Source organism: Giraffa tippelskirchi, chromosome 5 (genome assembly GCF_054371585.1).
Source record: "Giraffa tippelskirchi isolate mGirTip1 chromosome 5, T2T-mGirTip1v1.2.pri, whole genome shotgun sequence".
Lineage (NCBI taxonomy): Eukaryota > Metazoa > Chordata > Mammalia > Artiodactyla > Giraffidae > Giraffa > Giraffa tippelskirchi.
In genome coordinates this window covers 34184745-34205916 of record NC_137279.1, presented here as the reverse complement: position 1 = coordinate 34205916, position 21172 = coordinate 34184745, and the positions used below count along the sequence as shown (strand labels likewise).

Sequence of the window (21172 nt, the reverse complement as noted above, 5' to 3'; positions counted from 1 at the left end):
TGCTAAACCCCTGCTAAACCCCTAGAGCCTATCCTCTGCAACAAGAGAAGCCACGACAATGAGAAGCCATGCACTACAACTGGAGAATGGCCCCTACTCGCTGCAACTAGGGAGGGCCCGCACAGCAACAAAGACTCAGCACAACCAAAAATAAATAAAATACTAAAATTGGGAAAAGAAATATGTACAACAAAGCTTAGGGGAGCTGTGTAAGTTGACAACACTGTGTATTGCCATACACTGATGTTGAAAGAGCTGTGCATCCCTGAGGACACAGAAGCTTTGTGTCTGAAACCCTCCCAATTTCATATTCTGCCTTCTGTATCTCTTCCCTTGTCTGGCTCTGTTTTATATCCTTTTACTATAATAAGACTGTAACTGTTACATGTAGCATGTCTCTGAGCCTGATGAATTGTTCTAGTGACCCTGAGAGAGTCCAGGCCCCTGAATTTGTAGCCAGATGCTCTGAGGAGAAGTGGCCTTGGAGACCCCTAAACTTGAGACTGGTGTCAGAAGTCTCAGGCCAACTCGGTAGTCTGGAGGACTGTGCCCATCACCTTGAATTTGGCTAACTCTTAGTAGTTGAACGAATGAAAAAATTATTGGGTAAACTCAGTGGATGCAGAAAAAATATTAAGAAAATTTTCTAATTATTTTGATAAAAAAAGACTTTAGTAAACTAGGATTAGGATAAAACTTATGTAGCCTGATACAGAGAATATAAATAAACACTATAAACATAGAAATGTTCAAAGTATTTTTTTAAAGTCAGGAGCAAATCACAAATGTCACTATTCACTGCTCTTTCTCTAAATTTACTGGCATTCTAGAAGAAGTAAAAAGAAAAATAAATTCAAGGCACAAACATTAGAAAGGAAGAATCAGGACAGTTATTATTTGCAGATTATATGATTTTCTATAAATAAAACCCAAAAGATAGATAAATAGATATTTTAAAATCGTAAGATAATTTAGCACAATGGCTACCTGTAAGAACTATGTTAAAAAAATCAGTTGCATGTCATATGGTAGACATTTGTCTCCCAGAGACAAAATTCTAAGGGAAAAATAAGTCCCAGAAGACCTACTGAAATATAATGCCATTTCTAAAGAGCTTAAAAGCCAGCAAAACTAAATAATAAACTATCATAAATACATTGGAGACAAATGTCTTTATATTTTAAAAAACAGTGAGGTATACAAAAAAGAATATCTACCATAGTATCATTTGTAACAACCTCAAACTGGAAGCAAACTAAATATTCATCAACAAATAAATGAGTATCCAAAGCATCATATTGTTACTGTTCAGTCGCTAAGTAGTGTTTGCGACTCTGTGAATTGCAGCATGCCAGGCTTCCCTGTCCTTTATCATCTCCTGGAGTTCGCTCAAATTCAAGTTCACTGAGTCAGTGATGCCATCCAACCATCTTGTCCTCCGTCGTCCCTTTATAGTTGTACAACAAAATATTCCATAAGAAAAACAAATATATTACTGTGAATACTCTCAATACCATGGGCGAAACTCAAAAACTTTATGCTGAACAATAATTTTTAAAAACTGTCTACAAAAAAGTAAACATTGTATGATTCCACTGATAAGGAACTCTAAAACAGACAAAACTAATTTATGGAGAGAGAAGAAAGAATAGTGGCACCCTTTGGCAGGGAGAGATTATTGGTTGGAAGAAGATACAAGGGACTTTCTGGGAAAATGGAAATATATTTTTTGGATGGGATAGTGGTTCCATGGGTGTAAACATTTTCCAAATCTCATCAAACTATACCCTTAAAATCTTCACATTTTTCATATATAAATTATACTTCAAATTTTTTAAAAACAGAACATAGAGGGAAGTCTTATAACCTAACAAAAAGCAAAGACTTGGGACTTCCCTGGTGGTCCAGTGGCTCAGACTCTTGTGTTCCAAATGTGGGGGACCCAGATTCGAATCCTGGTCAGGTAACTAGATCCTACATGCCACAACTAAGACCCAGCACAGCCAAATAAATAAAAATTATTTTTTAAAAAGTAAAATATACAACTCCTAAGCATTTTGTTTTGTTTTTTGAATTAGAGGTTTTATTTGTATTAGGGTTTCATGACCAAGCTTATTCATATGTAAAAGAATTCTTTCCCATTAGAAATGAACTCATATAATTCATCTCAATGAGAGATTAACAGAATTTGAACTAAGTGAAAAAGTATATAACCAATCCAACATGCATTAAGGCATTTGATAAAAATCAAATATCTACATTAAGGAAGAAGAGAACAGATTTGATTTGTTCTCATTGACATGCATTGTACTCTTTCATATAAACCTATCACATGCACTGATCTTTTGAAGAATATTAAGAAGCAATGGTTACACAAATTGTGAATATGTTCAAGACCACTGAGTTGTATGTTTTTTTAAATATTTTTTTTTAATGTGGACCAGTTTTAAAGTGTTTATTGAATTCATTACAACAAAGAAGTTTCTGTTTAAAAAAAAAAAAGAAGCAATGATTATAGTATGTCCCCTACCTATGAGTGAGCTCCGTTTCTAGAGTGAGTTCCTTAGTCCAACCTGTTCATAAGTTCAACAAAGTTAGCCAAGGTACCCAACTAAAACAACTGGCTATACAGTACAGTACTGTTAGTTCAGTTCAATCGCTCAGTCGTGTCCAACTCTGCGACCCCATGGACTGCAGCACGCCAGGCTTCCCTGTCCATCACTAACCCCCAAAGCTTGCTCAAACTCATGTCCCTCCAGTCAGTGATGCCATCCAACCATCTCACCCTCCATCGTCCCCTTCTCCTCCTGCCTTCAGTCTTGCCCAGCATCAGGGTCTTTTCCAATGAATCACGTCTTCACATCAGGTAGCCAAAGTATTAGAGCTTCAGCTTCAGCATCAGTCCTTCTAATGAATATTCAGGACTGATTTCCTTTAGGATTGACTGGTTGGATCTCCTTGCAGTCCAAGGGACTCTCAAGAGTCTTCTCCAACACCACAGTTCAAAAGCATCAATTCTTTGGCACTCAGCTTTCTTTGTGGTCCAACTCTCACATCCATACATGACTACTGGAAAAGCCATAGACTTGACTGTATGGACCTTTGTCAGCAAAGTAATGTCTCTGCTTTTTAATATGCTGTCTAGGTTTGTCATAGCTTTTCTTCCAAGGAGCAAATGTCTTTCAATTTCATGGCTGCAGTCACCATCTGCAGTGATTTTGGAGCCCAAGAAAAGAAAGTCTGTTACTGTTTCCATTGTTTCCCCATCTATTTGTCATGAAGTGATGGGACTGGATGCCATGATCTTCATTTTTTGAATGTTGAGTTTTAAGCCAGTTTTCTTTACTCTCCTCTTTCACTTTCATCAAGAAGCTCTTCAGAAAGCTCTTCCTCTTTGCTTTCTGTCATAAGGGTGGTGCCACCTGCATATCTGAGGTTATTGATATTTCTCCCGGCAATCTTGACTTCAGCTTGTGCTTTATCCAGCCTGGCATTTTGCATGATGTACTCTGCATATAAATTAAATAAGCAGGGTGACAATATATAGCCTTGACATACTCCTTTCCCAATTTGGAGTCAGTCTGTTGTTCCATGTCCAGTTCTAACTGTTGCTTCTTGACCTTCATATAGATTTTTCAGGAGGCAGGTCAGGTGGTCTGGTATTCCCCTCTCTTTCAGAATTTTCCACAGTTTGTTGTGATTCACACAGTCAAATGCTTTGGCTTAGTCAATGAAGAAGAAGTAGACGTTTTTCTGGAACTCTCTTGCTTTTTTGATGATCCAGTGGATGTTGGCAATTTGATCTCTGGTTCCTCAGCCTTTTCTAAATTTAGCTTGAACATCTGGAAGTTCTCAGTTCACGTACCGTTGAAGCCTCACTTGGAGAATTTTGAGCTTTACTTTACTAGCATGTGAGATGAGTGCAATTATGTGGTAGTCTGAATATTCTTTGGCATTGCCTTTCTTTGGGATTAGAATGAAAACTGACCTTTTCCAGTCTTGTGACCACTGCTGAGTTTTTCAAATTTGCTGGCATATTGAGTGCAGCACTTTCACAGCATCATCTTCTAGGATTTAAAATTGCTCAACTGCAATTCCATCACCTCCACTAGCTTAGTTCATAGTGATGCTTCCTAGGGCCCACCTGACTTTGCAATCCAGGATGTCTGGCTCTAGGTGAGTGATCACACCATTGTGGTTATCTGGGTCATTGAGATCTTTTCTGTATAGTTCTTTTGTGTATTCTTGCCACCTCTTAATATCTTCTGCTTCTGTTAGGTACTGTACTGTACTGTAGTAAGTTTATAATAATTCTCACACAAATAATACATAAAAAACAAACCCACAAACAAAAATATCCATTTTTTTAATCTTACAGTATAGTACCTTGAAAAGGTATACAGTAGTATAGTCCAACAGCTGGCACACAGGGGCTGGCATCAAGTCACCAGGCAAAAGAGTTACTGACTGGAGGAGGGAGAGGAGGTGGGAGATGGTAGAGCTGAAGGATTGTCAGCAGTAGGAGTTGGAGGGCAAGTTGGAATGTCCCTCACACCTGACATTGATGGAATGTATGTTCACATCTTTGAAAATTTGCAACTTGGGGGTTCGTATGCAGGGGGCTTACTGTACTGTTGTATGTGGGTTTTAGGACAATGTATATTTTCAGTTTTGAGGTCATCGCTAAATTATTTTCCAAAGTGGAAAAGTTTTATAATCCCAAATTTAAGCATAAACTTTATTTAGATAATAATGCCAAGAGGATTCTGTTCTAAACATTTTTTATTACAACTTAAAACTTGTGAGTGAGTGTCGAGTTATTTGACCTTCTTTTGATGTAGGGCCAAACCAAACTTTCTCTCTGCACATGGATCTGCTATTAAAGGTCAGTTGGGTTTTGCATGGACCCCCAGCGCTGTATCATCTACAGAGTCCCAGTGGCTACACATCTCCAATGGGCACTCATTCTGTCTAGAAATGCCCCTGGGTCTGCTTTCCCAGGTGGCACTAGTGGTAAAGAACCCACCTGCCAATGCAGGAGACATAGGGACTCGGGTTCGATCCCTGGGTTTGGAAGATCCCCTGGAGGAGGGCAAAGCAACCCACTCCAGTATTCTTGTCTGGAGAATCCCATGGACAGAGGAGCCTGGTGGGCAACAATCGATAGAGTAGCAAAGAGTCGGACACAACTGAAGCGACTTAGCACACACCACACTGCTTTCCCAGTCTTCAAGACATGCCTCTTGCACTCTCCTTAATCAACTCCATTCCTTCTCCAAGAAGAGCCCAGGAAGCCAGCTTCAGCATCACCTGAGAACATGTTAGAAATGCTCAGGCCCCGCCCCAGACCTGCTGAACCAGGAACTTGGGGGGGGGGGGAGACGGGAGGGTGGACTGTGTGGCTCAGCTGGTAAAGAATCCGCCCACAATGCAGGTGACCTGGATTTGATCCCTGGGTTGGGAAGATCCCTTGCAGAAGGGAAAGGCTACCCACTCCAGTATTCTGGCCTGGAAAATTCCATGGACTGTATAGTCCATGGGGTCGCAAAGAGTCAGACACAACTGAGCGACTTTCACTGACTTCACTCACTCCTGTGATTCTGACTCACCCTAATATTTGAGAACCACAGTTCTCTACTCTGAACTCTCCCTCCCTTCCAACAGAGCATCCTTTCTCAACCTTCCCTAAAAAAACAAAACAAAAACAAACGAAAACAAAAACCCAGAAGTAGATGAACTTCCCACGGCAAGAATCGCCACCTTCCCATGTACCACACTCTCAATTCACATTCACATTGTGAGGACAGAAATGATCCTTCCATTTTCAACTTCCAACCCTCAATAGAGTCCTGTTAGTCTGAAGCGTGTCCCAGTCACCCACGTCTATGGACCTCCTTGCCTGCACTCCAGAGGGAGCCAAGATTCTTTTTTTTTTTTTTTTTTTTAATATTTATTTATTTATTTGGCTGCATCAAGTCTTAGTTTCAGCATTCAGGATTTTTAGTTGTGGCATGTGAACTCTTAGTTTCAGCATGTGGGATCTAGATCCCTGACCAAAGAGTGAACCTGGGCCCCCTGCATCGAGGGTGTGGAGTCTTAGCCACTGGACCACCAGGGAAGTCCCTGAAGCCAGGATTCTGCAAAAATCTCCTCCCTGCTCTCACCACATCTACCACCAACACTCAGACTCCATCCTTCACCAGTACCCAGGATATTCTCTTAAAGTGTAAATCGAGGGACTTCCCTGGTGGTCCAGTTGTTAAGATTTCATCTTCCAAGGCAGGGGGTGCAGGCTTGATCCCTGGTCAGGGAGCTAATATCCCACATGCCTCAGGACCAAAAACCAAAAAAAAAAAAAAAAAAAATACAAAACAGAAGCAGTATTGTAATAAATTCAATAAAGACAAAAAAAAAATAAAGGGTAGACTGGGTCAAACTCCCTTCTGATGGCTATTCCACATACTGGGAGTAAAAGTCAGACCTTTTATCTAACCCTAAAGGTCCTCTGTGACCTGATTCCTTCCTATCTCCCCACATCCCTTATATCTGGTGTTGGCACTCCTGCTTCCCAACCTCCAGCTACATTGGCTTTCCAGAAATGTGTCAGGCTCATTTCCACCTCAGGGCCTTTGCACAAGTTATTCCTTCTCCCTTAAAGTCTCCCCCTTAGCTTTCTGTGTGACTGGATTCTTCTGGTCATTCAGATCACAGTTTAAACAACAGAGAGCCCAGAGACCTTCAGGGTCCCATTGGCCAGCACAGCAGAGCATGTATTGGGTGCTCAGAGTAAATGACGAACAAATTTGAGGGGAGAGGTGGGGAACCTGGTTCAGAATGGTTCATTGTGTAGGTTGTGTTGTCTGATGCTCTCTGCCATCTGTTCAAAAAGAGCTTGAGTGTAACAGATGAGTGTTTCTCTTGAAAGCCTCGTGACCTTAGGTTTGTGCTTCTTCTAGATGCATCCCTGGGCTAAAAGGTTTGCCCACATTACATTTTATTGAGAATTTCTAGAAAGCTATTGCTCTCCATGGCTTCCCTGGTGGCTCAGTGGTAAAGAATCCGCCTGCTAATGCATGAGATGCGGGTTCAATCCCTCAGTCGGGAAGATCCCCTAGAGAAGGAAATGGCCACTCCAGCATTCTTGCCTGGGAAATCCCATAGATAGACGAGCCTGGCAGGCTCCAGTCCATGGGGTCACAAAAGAGAAGGACACAACTTGGCGACTAAACAACAACTGCTCTCCAGAGATGCTAACATACAAACAAGCCCTCCAAACTCTTTGGATCTGGACTTAGGATTAACAGGAATTCTTTCATTTGCATGTTCAGAGGCCCACAATTATATGCCCTTCTAAAAACCTCTACTTCCTTGCTCACAGATTCCTACCCTGTCCCTAGCTCCCTTCAACTTCTCCCTGTCTCTGCTCTGAGGCTCTTTTGCCTTGGTGCAGCCCGACAGCACTGCTGGACAGGAGTTCCCCATGACTGCAAAGGAGCCTTTGAAAACATGCATCCATCACATCAGGTCCCCAAAGAAGAGCTCCAGCAGCACCTCTGCCTGGAGACAAGTCCTGGAGCCATACAACTCTGTGCCCACTGGTGCCTTTCCAAGCCTGCTAGAGCTCCATGCCGTGCCACCGCCAGCCAGCTCCAGGGAACTCCTGGCTGCTCTTTCCTCCCTCCCTGTCCCTGTCTGTCCCTTCCCTTCCTTTTTATTATTTTTAGCTGTGCTGGATCTTTGTTCCTGCATGGGCTTTTCTCTAGTTGCAGTGAGAGGGGGCTACTCTCTAGTTGTGGTGTGCAGGCTTTTCTCATGGCAGCGTCTTCTCTTGTTGCAGAGCACAAGCTCTAGGCATGAGGGCTTCAGTAGTTGCGGCTCCTGGGCTCTACAGCACAGGCTCAGTAGTTGTGGCACACAGGCCTAGTTGCTCAGTGGTATGTGGTATCTTCCCAGACCAGGGATCAAATGCATGTCTTCTGCATTGGCAGGCAGATTCTTTACTACTGAGCCACCAGGGAAGCCCTCCCTTTCTTTGCTGATGCTACCCACAGAGCCCCATCCACCTGCAAGGTTGGCATGTCCTGGCTCAACTTGGCCCTGGTGGTTAAGGCAGCCTCCGTGCAAGGAGCCGGATTCAGGATAGCCACCACGCCAGGCACAGTCCTGGGCCTTTATCTGCTCTTTTCATGGATTCTCCCAAGAAAGAACTCTGCCATGATGCTGCAGGTGAGAACACCGAGGCTTGCTTCAGTAAGGTGCCCACCACTGGGGGACTGTGGAGCCCCAGGTACACAGCCCTGACATCATCACCTTAGGCTGCCTATAGCAGAGTGGGGCATTGGATGCCAACTCTTGGTTGAGCCCTCCCAGCCCACCTGGAGCCTGCATTCCAGGACCAAGGTGACACCTGCTTGTGTGGACTCAAGGTTCAGCATTTGCACCACCTGACCCTCTCTACAGCTTGCCATTCTGACTCCCCAGGATAAAGCAGGGGACAGATCCCTGTCCTGGAGCCCCTCCCTCTGCTCTGAGCTAGAACAAAGATTGGATGACATGGACGGGACAAGGCAGATTGGCCACCTTTCACAGAGGGCCGGATGTGCAGGCCTGCATGGCAGGCAGCCACTCCACGTGGTTGGCGAGGTTGAATCTGAACAGGATGAAACTTTGGCCTTGGTCACTTTTTATTTTATTTTTTTATGTTTTTAATTAAGTTGCCTGGGTCACTGACACCCTGCAGAGATGGTGAAATGCAGCCTTGCATTTTGTTAATGATACACCATCTGTTTGTTCACACTGTGTGATCACATGATCTTTGCTCTGCAGAACACCCTGTCCCACTGGCCTAAACCAGTTTGTGGGTGAAATGCCTGGGAAGAGCGCCAGACTCTTCCTTCCTTCCTTTCCTTCTTTCTTCCCCTTCCTTCCCTCCCTACCTCTCTTTCTCTCTTCCTCCCACCCTCTCTTCCTCTTTCCCTCTCTTTCTTTCTTTTCTTCCTCTCCTTCCTTTGCTCTTCCCCTTCACTCCCTCCCTCCTTCTCTTTCTCTCACCCATTTTAAGACTGCTCACTGACCCCAAACTCGCTGGTGGCATTGGTATTACGGCTCACAGCTCTTGATCACCCCACTTCCACTGCAGTATTTTATCCTGACTTCTGGAAGAAGTGGAGGCCAGATAAGGTGGAGACAGCTCAGACATGAGGGGAAGAAGGCCCATAGAGGGCATTTGAAGGCAGCACCACCTGCCTACAGCTCAGAGGTTGCAGAGGAATCAGCCAGGACACCCGCCCCCCTACCCTGGGATAGCAGAGCCTGAAGCTGGAGAATCCCTCTGAACTTACCAGCGAATGCCGCTGCCTACTCACCTTCACCTGTTACGTTCGTGCTAACTCATCACACACAGTAATATATCAAGTCCCTGAAGAGGGTGGTATTCCAGGTATTTTAAAGAGCTTTAAATTTTCTTTCTTTCCATGAAGACTGGCCCTCAAAAAGGAAAAGGAACGGAGTCACAGACTCTGATCAGCTGGTGGCAGTTCCATCAGAGAGACAGACAAAGAGACAGAGACACAGAGTCAGAGGATGTTCCATGTGTGGTTCACAGGTACACGGGGAGCCCCACGAGGAGTGAGACTCAGACATCGACCTTGAAGAACTTGGTATTCCCGGGACAGAAGATGAATGTCCGTGAAGTATGCTTTATAAAAGATTCAGAACTTCGGCAGCTCCAAAGCGTTGCAATGTCTGCTCTCAGACACTCACCTTTGTATCCTAACTCTGAACAGCCATGGCTGTGTGAGATTGTGTGACCAGGGGACCCACCACCCCGGTAAGGGAGCTTGTCCTGTAAGAGGGGCACCTTTGAAGGGCCCAGGTGACAGGAGCAGCAGGGAGGCTCTGGGGAAGTTACCTGGAGGTGGCTCACCTCCCTGGCACTTAAATTCTGGAATGTACACACACCCATGGAATCACAGCTACACATCTGCCGACGATTCCTGTCACATCCCCTCCATGTCTTGGCTCCTTCTGATGAGTCCCTTGGGGCTGCCCTCTTTCCTCCCTTCTATCAGATCTCACTTTCTGATTGTAACTTGAGTCGGGATAGGGGGTGGCACACACTGTCTGTCTGATTTTACCACTTCCTCCGGGGCCCTGATTACCAGGTTGAAAGTGTGCATGCATGTGTGTGTGTGTGTGTGTTTACAACAGCTGCTGTTGCTGTTTGGTCAACAAGTCATGTCCGACTCTTTTTGACCCCATGAACTGCAGAACATCAGGCTTCCCTGTCCTCCACTATCTCCCAGAGTTTGCTCAAATTCATGACCATTGAGTTGGTGATGCCATCCAACCATCTCATCCTCTGTCATCCCCTTCTCCTCCTGCCTTCAATCTTTCTCAGCATCAGTATATTTTCCAATGAGTCAGTTCTTCGCATCTGGTGGCCAAAGTATTGGAGCTTCAGCTTCAGCATCGGTCCTTCCAATGAATACTCAGGGTTGATTTCCTTATGATTGACTGGTTTGATCTTCTTGCAGTCCAAGGGACTCTCAAGAGTCTTCTCCAGCAGCACAGTCTGCTCCAGAAAGCATCAGTTCATTATTATTCAGCTTTCTTTACGGCCCAGCTCTCACATCCATACGTGACTACCGGGGAAACCATAGCTTTGACTATGTTTGTTGGCAATAGATAAATTTTTTTGTGCAGAACATGGCTCATGGGGATTATTCATCCTCAGCTGTTTCACACTTGGGGCTTAGGAAATCCATGTCCAATCAGCGGAGAACCAATGGCCCAGAAGTTCTCTTATCAACTTCTGATAGGAGTTTGCAGCCCATAAAACTCAGTTCGCACACTCCCTGCACCTGAGCTTCTCAGCCCAGAAGGTGGTTATTTAGTCACTGGTGAGTAAAGGGCATCATTGTTCCTCCCCTCCCTTGTCACTGAGGAGAAACAATCCTGCTCTGGCAGCGGGAAACTTGCCGGGGACCCTCACCGGATGCTTCTCTGATAGATCTTGCAGCCCATGAGAAAAGGAGTGATGATAGTTTTCCTGGACAAGCAAGGAGTGATGCTGTTATGGTGTTTTCCTGACATCCCATCAACACCTGTATGCTGACACTGTTTTGGTAAACTAACTCTTCTCAGCACTAAAATCATTCATGTCATTGTTTCTGAATAACAAGACTCATGAAAGTGACAGAAAACGGTGATGTATGACCTGCAACAAGAAAGCAAACATGCAACACTTTTCAAACTTCAGTTAAGAATTCCAGCCCAAATTTGAGTCAGTTGTAGTGAAGTGGAAGAATCTAGAGCCTGTTATACAGAGTTAAGTAAGTCAGGAAGAGAAAAACAAATATGATGTATTAATACACGTATTCATGTCCCCTATCATGCTGAAGCTGAAGCTCCAATACTTTGGCCATCGATTCATTGGAAAAGACCCTGATGCTGGGAAAGACTGAGGGCAGGAGGAGAAGGGGGAGACAGAGGATGAGATGGTTGGGATGCATCACTGACTGAATGGACCTGATCTTGGGCAAACTCTGGGAGACAGCGAAGGACAGGGAAGCCTGGAGTGCTGCTGTCCATGGGGTCACAAAGACTTGGACATGTCTTAGTGACTAACCAGCAACAACAACAGCACATATATATGGAATCTAGAAAAAAATGGTGCTGATGAATCTATTTGCAGGACAGGGATAGAAATGCAGAAGTTAAAGAACAGACTTGTGGACATAGTGAGACAAAGAGAGGGTGGGACAAATTGAGAGAGTAGCATTGAAACATATACATTACCATATGTAAAATAAATAGCTGGTGGAAAGTTGTTGTATAACACAGGGAGCTTAACCCAGTGCTCTGTGACAACCTAGAGAGGTGGGAGGGAAGCTCAAGAGGGAGGGAACATATATATATTTATGAGTAATTCACATTGTTGTATGGCAGAAACCAACACAGCATTGTAAAGCAATTATCCTCCAATCAAAAAAAAAAAAAAAAAAAAAGAATTCCAGCCCAGCTTCATCAGTGAGTCCTTGATTTTAGAAATAAAACAGACCATATGCCACCATCACCCAGACTCATGGATGGTGCTTTGGACCAGAGCACGATTCCATAAGAGAGGTCCTGACTCTTGTTACACTGGCTGCAAACACTCCTGCTGTTTTATCTCTCCTTTGACCTGCCTGCCAGAATTGGATAACTTCGTGAGCCAAAGAGAGTAGAAATATTTTACTGATGCATCTGCTCTGAAGTAAAATAAGGTGCAGAAGGAAGGATCGATGTGTATTCACCCACCAAGTATAAAATGTGCACTAATGGAATCTCTTCCAAGGGAGGGACATTGGCAAAGTGGCTCTAACCCTGATTGGAAAACAATGTGTTGGTGGTGGTGGGGGAACAGAGTCTTTGTGAGCAGCAATCTCAGCTGAAACCCTCCAGGGGCAGCACATCCCTCCTCGAGTCCTCTCTGGCCCTCTGCCCACCCCTGCCCCACTCATTCTGTATGACCCGGGTCAACACCACCTCTGACAGTAGCCACTCCAGACCCTCCTTGGGGGAACTCCCATGGACGTGGGGTTTGTGTCAGTTAGGAGAGGTTAGATCAGGCCATAGTCCTGTGTGACCTCCAGGTCCTATGAGACATGTCCAGCATGGTCTGGAAAATTCTGATCCGCAGAGTCATCCAGGCAGAAGGAGGTTCCACTGGCCACATGCTCCCATGGTCAGTGCAGCATGGAGAAGGAAACAGGACAGTGTTCACTGGTCCTTTAAGGTCCCCCTACCCCTAATGACACACGTTGCTTCTGCTCATGTTTCATTGAGTCAAATAGCCTCCCCAGCCACAAAGAGGGAGGTGCCAGCCCATCAAGAGCCTAGAAAGAGGAAACCCGAGGTTCAGGTAAAGAATGCTAGTGACTTCCCCAGAACTGGATGGTTACAGGTGGTATCTGCTTAGCCAGCACCTGGAGACCCCTGGCTGGAGGGAGGGGAGCCCACCTGCCAGCCTAGGCCATGTGTCCAAGTGATGCAGGCTGCAACTGGCACGTTCAGTTCCCTGGGGACACAAGCTTCTTTCCCTTCTACTGTTGTACCCCTGCTGCCTGCATGGGGCCTGGCACAAGGAGGCAGTCAGGAAACACAGCTGGGGCTTACCTTGTGGTCCAGGGGTTAAGACTCCAATGCAAGGGGCACGGGTTCGATCCCTGGTTGGGGAAATAAGATCACACATGCTGTGCAATATGGCCAAAAAATAAGAAAATTTTGATAATAATAATAATTTTTAAAACCTCAATTAAAAAAACACTGCAGGAGGCACGAATGCCTTGGCAGCTTGTCACAGTCTTATGTGCAAGGTGTGTCACCCCATGAGGCGTTCAGCTTTCTGAGGGCAAGGGTTTCATCTTGTCCTTCTGTGCCTTCACTCCTTCAATAAGCAAATGCTGTGCTCAGCACTTGGCTTGGAAAGAAAGACGAGAATCAACGCACCAACCCTGATCTCTGTCCTCAAGGGTCTCAGATGGTAAAAAACATAAGCAGTGTACTGAGGGTCAGCACCCTGCCAGAGGAGGTGTTTGCCAAACACACGAAAAGGGAAATGGGAGTGTGAAGACGACCCAGACACTTTCCCCAAGAAAATGAGATTGTCCTCAGTTCTTAAAGAAGAAGAGGGATTTCCCTGGTTGCCTAGTGGTTAAGAAGCCCCTTCCCAGTGCAGGGGATGTGGGTTTGATCCCTGGTGCGGGGAAACTAAGCCTGTGTGCCGTGATGAAGACCCAGCGCAATCAAAAATAAATACAATTAAAAAGACTTTTAATTAAAACAATAAAATGTACATATTTTAAAAAGGGCGGGCGGGGTGGCGGGGGAGAAGGCATCTCCCAGGTATAAAAGGAAAATGCTAGCATTCACATGTGGGAGACTGGTGAGCAGAAACATGTAGAGTTTTGTAAGCGTTTTTTTCCTGCAAGCCAGAAGTCTGCGAGGATGGTCAAGGTGACAGGGCAGACAGTAAATGTTTAATTAAGGCTTTGTGGGTCACATACCATCTCTGTCACATTTTCTTCCTCTCTGTGTGTGTTATAACCCTTTAAAAATAGAAAAACTATTCTTAGCTTACAGGCCATACAAAAACACAAACAGGCTAAGGCACACCCACAGGATGGCTATCATCAAAAAGATGGAAAAACCCAGGCTGGTGAGGATGTGGAGTAACTGGAGCCCATACCCTGCTGGTGGGGAGGTAAAAATGGAGCCGCTGCGGTGGAAAACAGTCAGCTGCTTCCTGAAAAGGTTAAATATAGAGTCACCATATGACCGTGTGGTTCCACTCTGAGGCGGACACCCGAGAGAAATGAAAACACACGTCCACACAAACGCTGGCATGTAAATGTTCACAGCAGCGTTATTCCTAACAGACAAAAGGCAGAAACAATCCAAATGTCCATCAACTGGTGAACAGATGAAGAATGTGCGCTGTGTCTGTACAATGGAATATATTCAGCAAGAAGAAGAAATGGAGTTTGGATACAGGCTACAATGTGGATGAACTTGGAAAACATCCCATGATGTTAAAGAAGCAGATACAGGAAACCACCTATTGGATGATTCTGTTTACACAAAGGGCTTCCCCGATGGCTCGGCAGTAAAGAATCTGCGTGCAATGCACGAGACACAGGAGACATGGGTTTGATCCCTGGGTCGGGAAGATCCCCTAGAAGAGGAGGTGGTAACCCGCTCCAGCATTCTTGCCTGAAAAATCCCATGGACAGAGGAGCCTGGCAGGCTACAGTTCAAAGTGTTACGAAGAGTCAGACACAACTGAGTGACTGAGCATTTATACTAAACGTCCAGAACAGGCAAATCCACAGAGACAGAAAGCAGAATAATTGTTGCCTTGGGCTGGAGGAGTCAAGGAGAGACAAGGAATGACTGCTAATGGGGGCAGAGTTTCTTCAGAGGGTGATGAAACTGCTCTCAAATTAGATAGTAATGATGTTTGCACAGTTCTGTGAATATACTACAAGCCACTGAATTACATATTTTAAAAATGTGAATTCTACGGTTTGTGAATTATATTTCTCTCTTCCCTGGAAAAGGAAATGGGAACCCATTCCAGGATTCTTGCCTGGAAAATTCCATGGACAGAGGAGCCTGGTGGGCTTTAGTCCATGGGGTTGCAAAGAGTTGGACATGACTGAGCGACTAAACAACAATAGCAACAAAACGGAACCTTCCCAAGTCTGGGGAAGGAGGCCACGGGGTCGGGCTGTTGCGAAGCTCCTGCCCCTTCCCCCGCCCGCCAAGAGAAAATGGGAAGCCAGGCCTCCCAAAAGCGGGAGTGGATAGAGTGGGGGTTTGCCTCACACAAGAGTCCCAGTGTGCCCCGTTAGAAGCATCAGGATGTGTGATTATAAACTACATTTGTCTCAAGTGTGGATTTTAACAGAATTACAAACTTGGATATGCAAAAAAAGCCAGAGTGATGGTTATTGTGTCAGCCTGAGCAGGCTGTCCTGTCCAGGTATCTAATCAAACACCAACTGGGGTGTTACCTTGAAAGTATTTTGTAGATGTGGTCAATCTCTGCCATCACTGAATTCGAGGAAATGAGAGGACCCCTGATGATGGGGTTGGACCTCACCCAACCAGTCAGAGGCCTTAAGAGCCAACACTGAGGTTTCCTGGAGAAGGGATTCTGCCTGAAGGGATTCTGCCTGGTATTGGACTGGTCAACTTGAGGTGCTCCCCACTCCATCCCATCTTCTTTCCTTATCCTGGGTGGGATTGGGATTCAGGGGAAGTTTACACAGTATCTGAGTGTCACAGACAGGATGGCACTGCTGATCCATGGCCCTCTGCCCTGGCTGCTCCTGAGAGTCACTTGTCCACCAGGTTTTGGGCTCTGCCCTCCATTCCTGTAGCCCCGTGATTGATGCCTACAATCTGTTGGGTCAAACGGTATGCTCTTTGTTCTCAGTGACCAAATGTGGAGGTTTCCTCTTGCCTACCAGTCCTTGAAGTCACTTCTGTGCCCTTCTCAGGCTGAGGGACCACCCCTCTCTTCCTGCTCAGTCACACTGGGTGTGCGGGTCTATGTCAGGCTGGCCCAGAACCCATCTAAAATAAATAAATAAATAAATTTAAAGCTATAAAATTCTAAAAACAAAAAACTAGTTTTCTAGATTGATGCGTGTTAATATAACTTACAGAAAATAAATTGTTCAATTGCTTAGTCATGTCCAACTGTTCGTGAACCCATGGACTGCAGCATGTCAGGCTTCCCTGTCCTTCACCATCTCCTGGAGCTTGTTCAAACTCATGTCCATTGAGTCAGTGATGCCATCCAACCGTCTCATCCTCATCCCTTCTACTGCCTTCAATCTTTCCCAGCATCCAGGTCTTTTTTAATGAGTTTGCTCTTTGCATCAGGTGGCCAAAATACCAGAGCTTCAGCATCAGTCCTTCCAATGAATATTCAGGGCTGATTTCCTTTAGGATTGACTGGTTTGATCTCCTTGCAGTCCAAGGGACTCTTGAAAGTCTTCTCCAACAACACAGTTCAAAAGCATCAATCCCATGGGATTACCCCAGCAAGAATACTGGAATGGGTTGTCATTTCCTCCTCCAGGGGATCTTTCACCCACCCCGAGGCTCCCAAACTCTATCATTGAAGAGTTTTACAGAGGTTTCACTACAAAGGGATGACTTATGAAATCTTTGGCCATTGGTGACTAACTCAATCTCCAGTCCCTCTTTCCTTGCCAGAAGTTGGTGTGTGCATGTGTACGTTTGAGAGTTCATGGGTGCTGCTGAAAGTTTAACTGTCTAATCATGTCTTGATCGTACTGACAACCAGCCCCCAACCTGAAGTTACTTAGGGGCTTCCAGCCAAGGGTCATCTCGTTCAAAAGAGTCACCATTTCAGAGATGCCAAGGGTTTTAGAAGCTGTATTCCAAGTACGAAGACAAAAACCATTTATTTATTTCCCATTGTGCCACACTGAGTATACTGAATATTTGTGTTAATCAGTCTTCACCTCCCTTCCTAACAGATAAACCTAACCCGGTCATCCAAGCAGATTGCTATTGTTGTTCAGTTCTCTAAGTCATGTCTGACTCTTTGCGACCCCGTGGACTGCAGCATGCCAGCCTCCTCTATCCTTCATTATCTCCTGGAGTTTGCTCAAATTCATGTCCATTGAGTCGGTGATACTATCTAACCATCTCATCCTTGGTCTTCCTTTTCTCCTTTTGCTTTCAGTCTTTCCCAGCATCAGGGTCTTTTCCAGTGAGTCAGTTCTTCACATCTGGTGGTCAAAGTATTGGAACTTCAGTCTTAGCATCAGTCCTTCCAGTGAATATTCAGGGTTGATTTCCTAGAAGATAGACTGGTTTGATCTCCAAGGGACTCTCAAGAGTCTTCTCCAGCACCACAGTTCAAAAGCATCAATTCTTTGGTGCTCAGCCTTCTTTATGACTACTGGAAAACCATGGCTTTGAGTAAATGTACCTTTGTTGGCAAAGTAATGTCTTTGCCTTTTAATAGACTGTCTAGATTTTTCATAGCTTTCCTTCCAAGGAGCAAGTGTCTTAATTTTATGGCTGCGGTCACCATCTGCAGTGATTTTGGAGCCCAAGAAAAGAAAATCTGTCACTGTTTCCACTTTTTTCCCGTCTATGTGCCATGAAGTGATGGGATCAGATGACATGATCTTAGTTTTCTGAATGTTGAGTTAAACCAGCTTTTTCACTCTCCTCTTTCATCTTCATCAAGAGGCTCTTTAGTTCTTCTTCACTTTCTGCCATCAGGGTAATGTCATCTGCATATCTGAGGTTGTTGATATTTCTCCTGGCAATCTTTATTCCAGCTTGTGATTCATCAGGCTCTGCATTACATATGGTATACTCCGAAAATAAGGTAAATAAGCAGGGTGACAATATACAGCCTTGTCATACTCCTTTCCCCATTATGAACCAGTCTGTTGTTCCATGTCTGGTTCTAACTGTTGTTTCTTGACCCACATACAGGTGTCTTGGGAGACAGGTGAGGGGATGTGGTACTGCTCTGTTAATATGAGAAAAGTCTGAGACTTACACAAGAGCATCATTGACTTAGGGATAACAGAAGGAACCTTCCTCCACCAGAATGAACTCAACCTCCAGATAAGAGTCCTCCATCATACAGCAAAATAAATGTCTATCAACTGTAGAGGCTGAAGGCCAAGGCATAAAGGACTGAGGCCAGTCAGGCTAGCCAAGGGGAAGACCAGGAGAGGCAGCTGCTCTGAAGGCCACAGAATGGAGGCAGGGTGACTGGGAGGAGGAGCTTGGAGAGGCTGTCTGGCCCTTGAAAGATCAGCCCACACTGCAAAGCCACACTCCAGGGACCTCCTCTGTTCCTTCCCTTCTGCTCCACCAACCATACTCCTAGAGAGGCAGGTGGAGGCTGAAACCATTTTCTTCTGTCAAGCCTAGGTGGAAAATCTAAACAGACATTTCTCCAAAGAAGACATACAGATGGTTAAAAAGCATATGAAAAGATGCTCAGAATCACTAATTATTAGAGAAATGCAAATCAAAACTTGAATGAGGCCTCACCTCACACTGGTCAGAATGGCCATCCTCAAAAACTCTACAAATGCTGGAGAGACTGTAGAGAAAGAGGAGCCCTCCCACTTTGGTGGGAATGTAAACTGGTACACCCTCTGCAGAGAATAGTATGGAGGTTCCTTAAAAAACTAAAAATAGAGCTACCATATGACCTAGCAATCCCATACCTGGGCATATATTCAGAGAAAATAATAATTTGAAAAGAATCATGCACCCCAATATTCACTGCAGCACTATTTACAATAGCCAGGACATGGAAGCAACCTAAATGTCCACAGAGAAATGGATACAGAAGATGTGGTACATGTATGCAATGGAATATTATTCATCCATAAAAAATAATGAAATAATGCCATTTACAGCACCATGGATGGACCCAGCGATTATCATACTAAGTAAGTCAGACAGAGAAAGACAAGTATCACATGATATCACTCATGTTTGGAATCTAAAAAAAGGTTACAAATGAACTTATCTATAAAACATAAATAGAGCTACACATGTAGAAAATAAACTTATGGTTATGGGGCAGTTGGGGATAGGAGGGGAAGGATAAATTTGGAGATTGAGATTGACACATACACACTACTATAACATAAAACAGATAACTAATAAAGACCTACCCTATAGCACAGGGAACTCTACTCAATACTACGTAATGACCTATATGAGGAAAGAGTATAACAAAGAGTGGATATATATATATAGTATAGGGCTTCCCAGGTGGTGCCAGTGGTAAAAAACCCACCTGCCAATGCAGAAGACATAAGAGACAGGGTTTGATCCCTGGGTCAGGAAGATCCCCTGGAGAAGGGCATGGCAACCCACTCAAGTATTCTTGCCTGGAGAATTCCATGGACAGAGGAGCCTGGCGGGCTACAATTCATAGGACTGAAAAAAGTCAGACACATCTGAGCAACTAACCACACAGGCATGCATATATAGTATAACAGATTCATTTTGCTGTATACATAAAATTAATATAGCATTGTAAATCAACTATACCTCAATAAAAATTAAAAAAAAAAAACAGAGAACTCAAAAAATTTAAAAAGAAAAAGAAATGGGAGATCTCAAAGAGCAAAACATAATCATATCCACCTTTGTTTCCTAGATAAAAATGAAGTTTATATTTCTCACTTATGACCATAAAATTATTTCACATGTAGTGTGGATTTTGTCTTCACAGAATGATATGTGTATTTATGTACAGCCTGCTTTCCCTGGACTGTCCGTCCTAAGATAGAGCCAGCAGCTCCAATAATAATTCCTGCACAGAGTCCATGAGGTCAGTGGGCAGAGAAATGCCACTCACCCATCAATCCTGGCAGCTCAGCTCCCCAGAGGCTAGAGATGCTCCTGAAAAGTTCTTTGTGTTCAGGGATGGAACAAAGCCCAGGCTTTGTTTACCCTAGAGCCACCATCCACAACAGAATCAGCCCTCTTTGTATTTTACAATAGCAGGAAACCTAGTAACAGAGAATCGATTCTTTATCGGGCTTGATTCATTAACTTTAAGATTCACTTAAATTTATCTTTACCACTTCTTAGTTACAAAAAAAAAAAAAAAAAAAGGTTTGTAACCAGCATCAACCAGGAAGTGCCTCCGGTGGGGTTTCTCCCCAGCCCGGCAAAATAAACACACCCACCAGGGCCATCAGCACAGGCCACCGGTGGCAAAGACCCAAGTCACAGCAGCTGGGGTTCTGCTGACAGAGTTGTGGCTCCTCCCTGTCCACACACACGGCATGAGGCCAGCAGGATGTGTGACAAGATTTTCCTTTCAGGCTGAATGGTAGAAAGTCGCGATTCAGCTTAGGAGTGCAGGGTGTTAAGAGGGTCAGGAGATCAGAGTTTCCTAGCCCTGTTCACAACTGTAAGCTGACACCCATTTCACCACTCCTAGGTCTTCCGCCCTCTGGGTTTTCTGTGTGGCTGCTCAAAATCCTGCAGCCCAAATAGCTCATGTCTTGGAGGGGGCAGCTGGCTGGAGAAGGATGGTGGGCAGTGCAGATGGCAATCAGGCAGCTTGTTTGCAGGCAGTCACGTGCTCTCCTCCTCCTGGGTGGTGTCCCCGCCCACATCATGATGAATGCCCTAGAATCTGGCCCGACCCAGAGCAGTAATTTCCCGTGAGTGGAAGGGTCAGGCATATCACTTAACTGATATCAATCTGGATCTTGGAACCAGCTCTGCTGGTAACTAGCCTTGTGCCAATGAGCAAACCATTTATACCTGTCTGGGTTCCTTCATTTGTAATAGTGGGGGGCGGGGAGGTCCTTGATGGGCCAAGTCCCTTCCGTTCTAACCTCTATGGTATTGTGATTTCCTTTGCAGAAGCAAGTAAAGGAGCAAGGGGATTATATTATAAAAGACTAAATCTATCATAGCAAGAACACTGCTCCTGTGTTGATTTTTAAAGCAGCCCTTTAAAAAAACATCTGAGCAGATAAGGAAGTGTGTGTGCATACAAAACCGTGTGGCTCAGCCTTGACTCAGCTTAGAAGCTGAGGGCAAATGGGTATTCATAAGATTGGATCATAGTAAGCATTCACCC

General features: G+C 44.7%; 1 long non-coding RNA gene across 1 annotated transcript; it reads right to left on the bottom strand.

Moving 5' to 3' along the window:
• Window positions 1-8672: 8672 nt before the first annotated feature.
• Window positions 8673-20641, bottom strand: LOC145506279 (uncharacterized). Its single transcript, XR_014053686.1, has 3 exons — window positions 19931-20641; window positions 19364-19506; window positions 8673-11218 (listed from the first exon to the last, which is right to left on the bottom strand). It is a non-coding gene; the product is annotated as an uncharacterized LOC145506279 (long non-coding RNA).
• Between the last annotated feature and the right edge of the window lie 531 nt (window positions 20642-21172).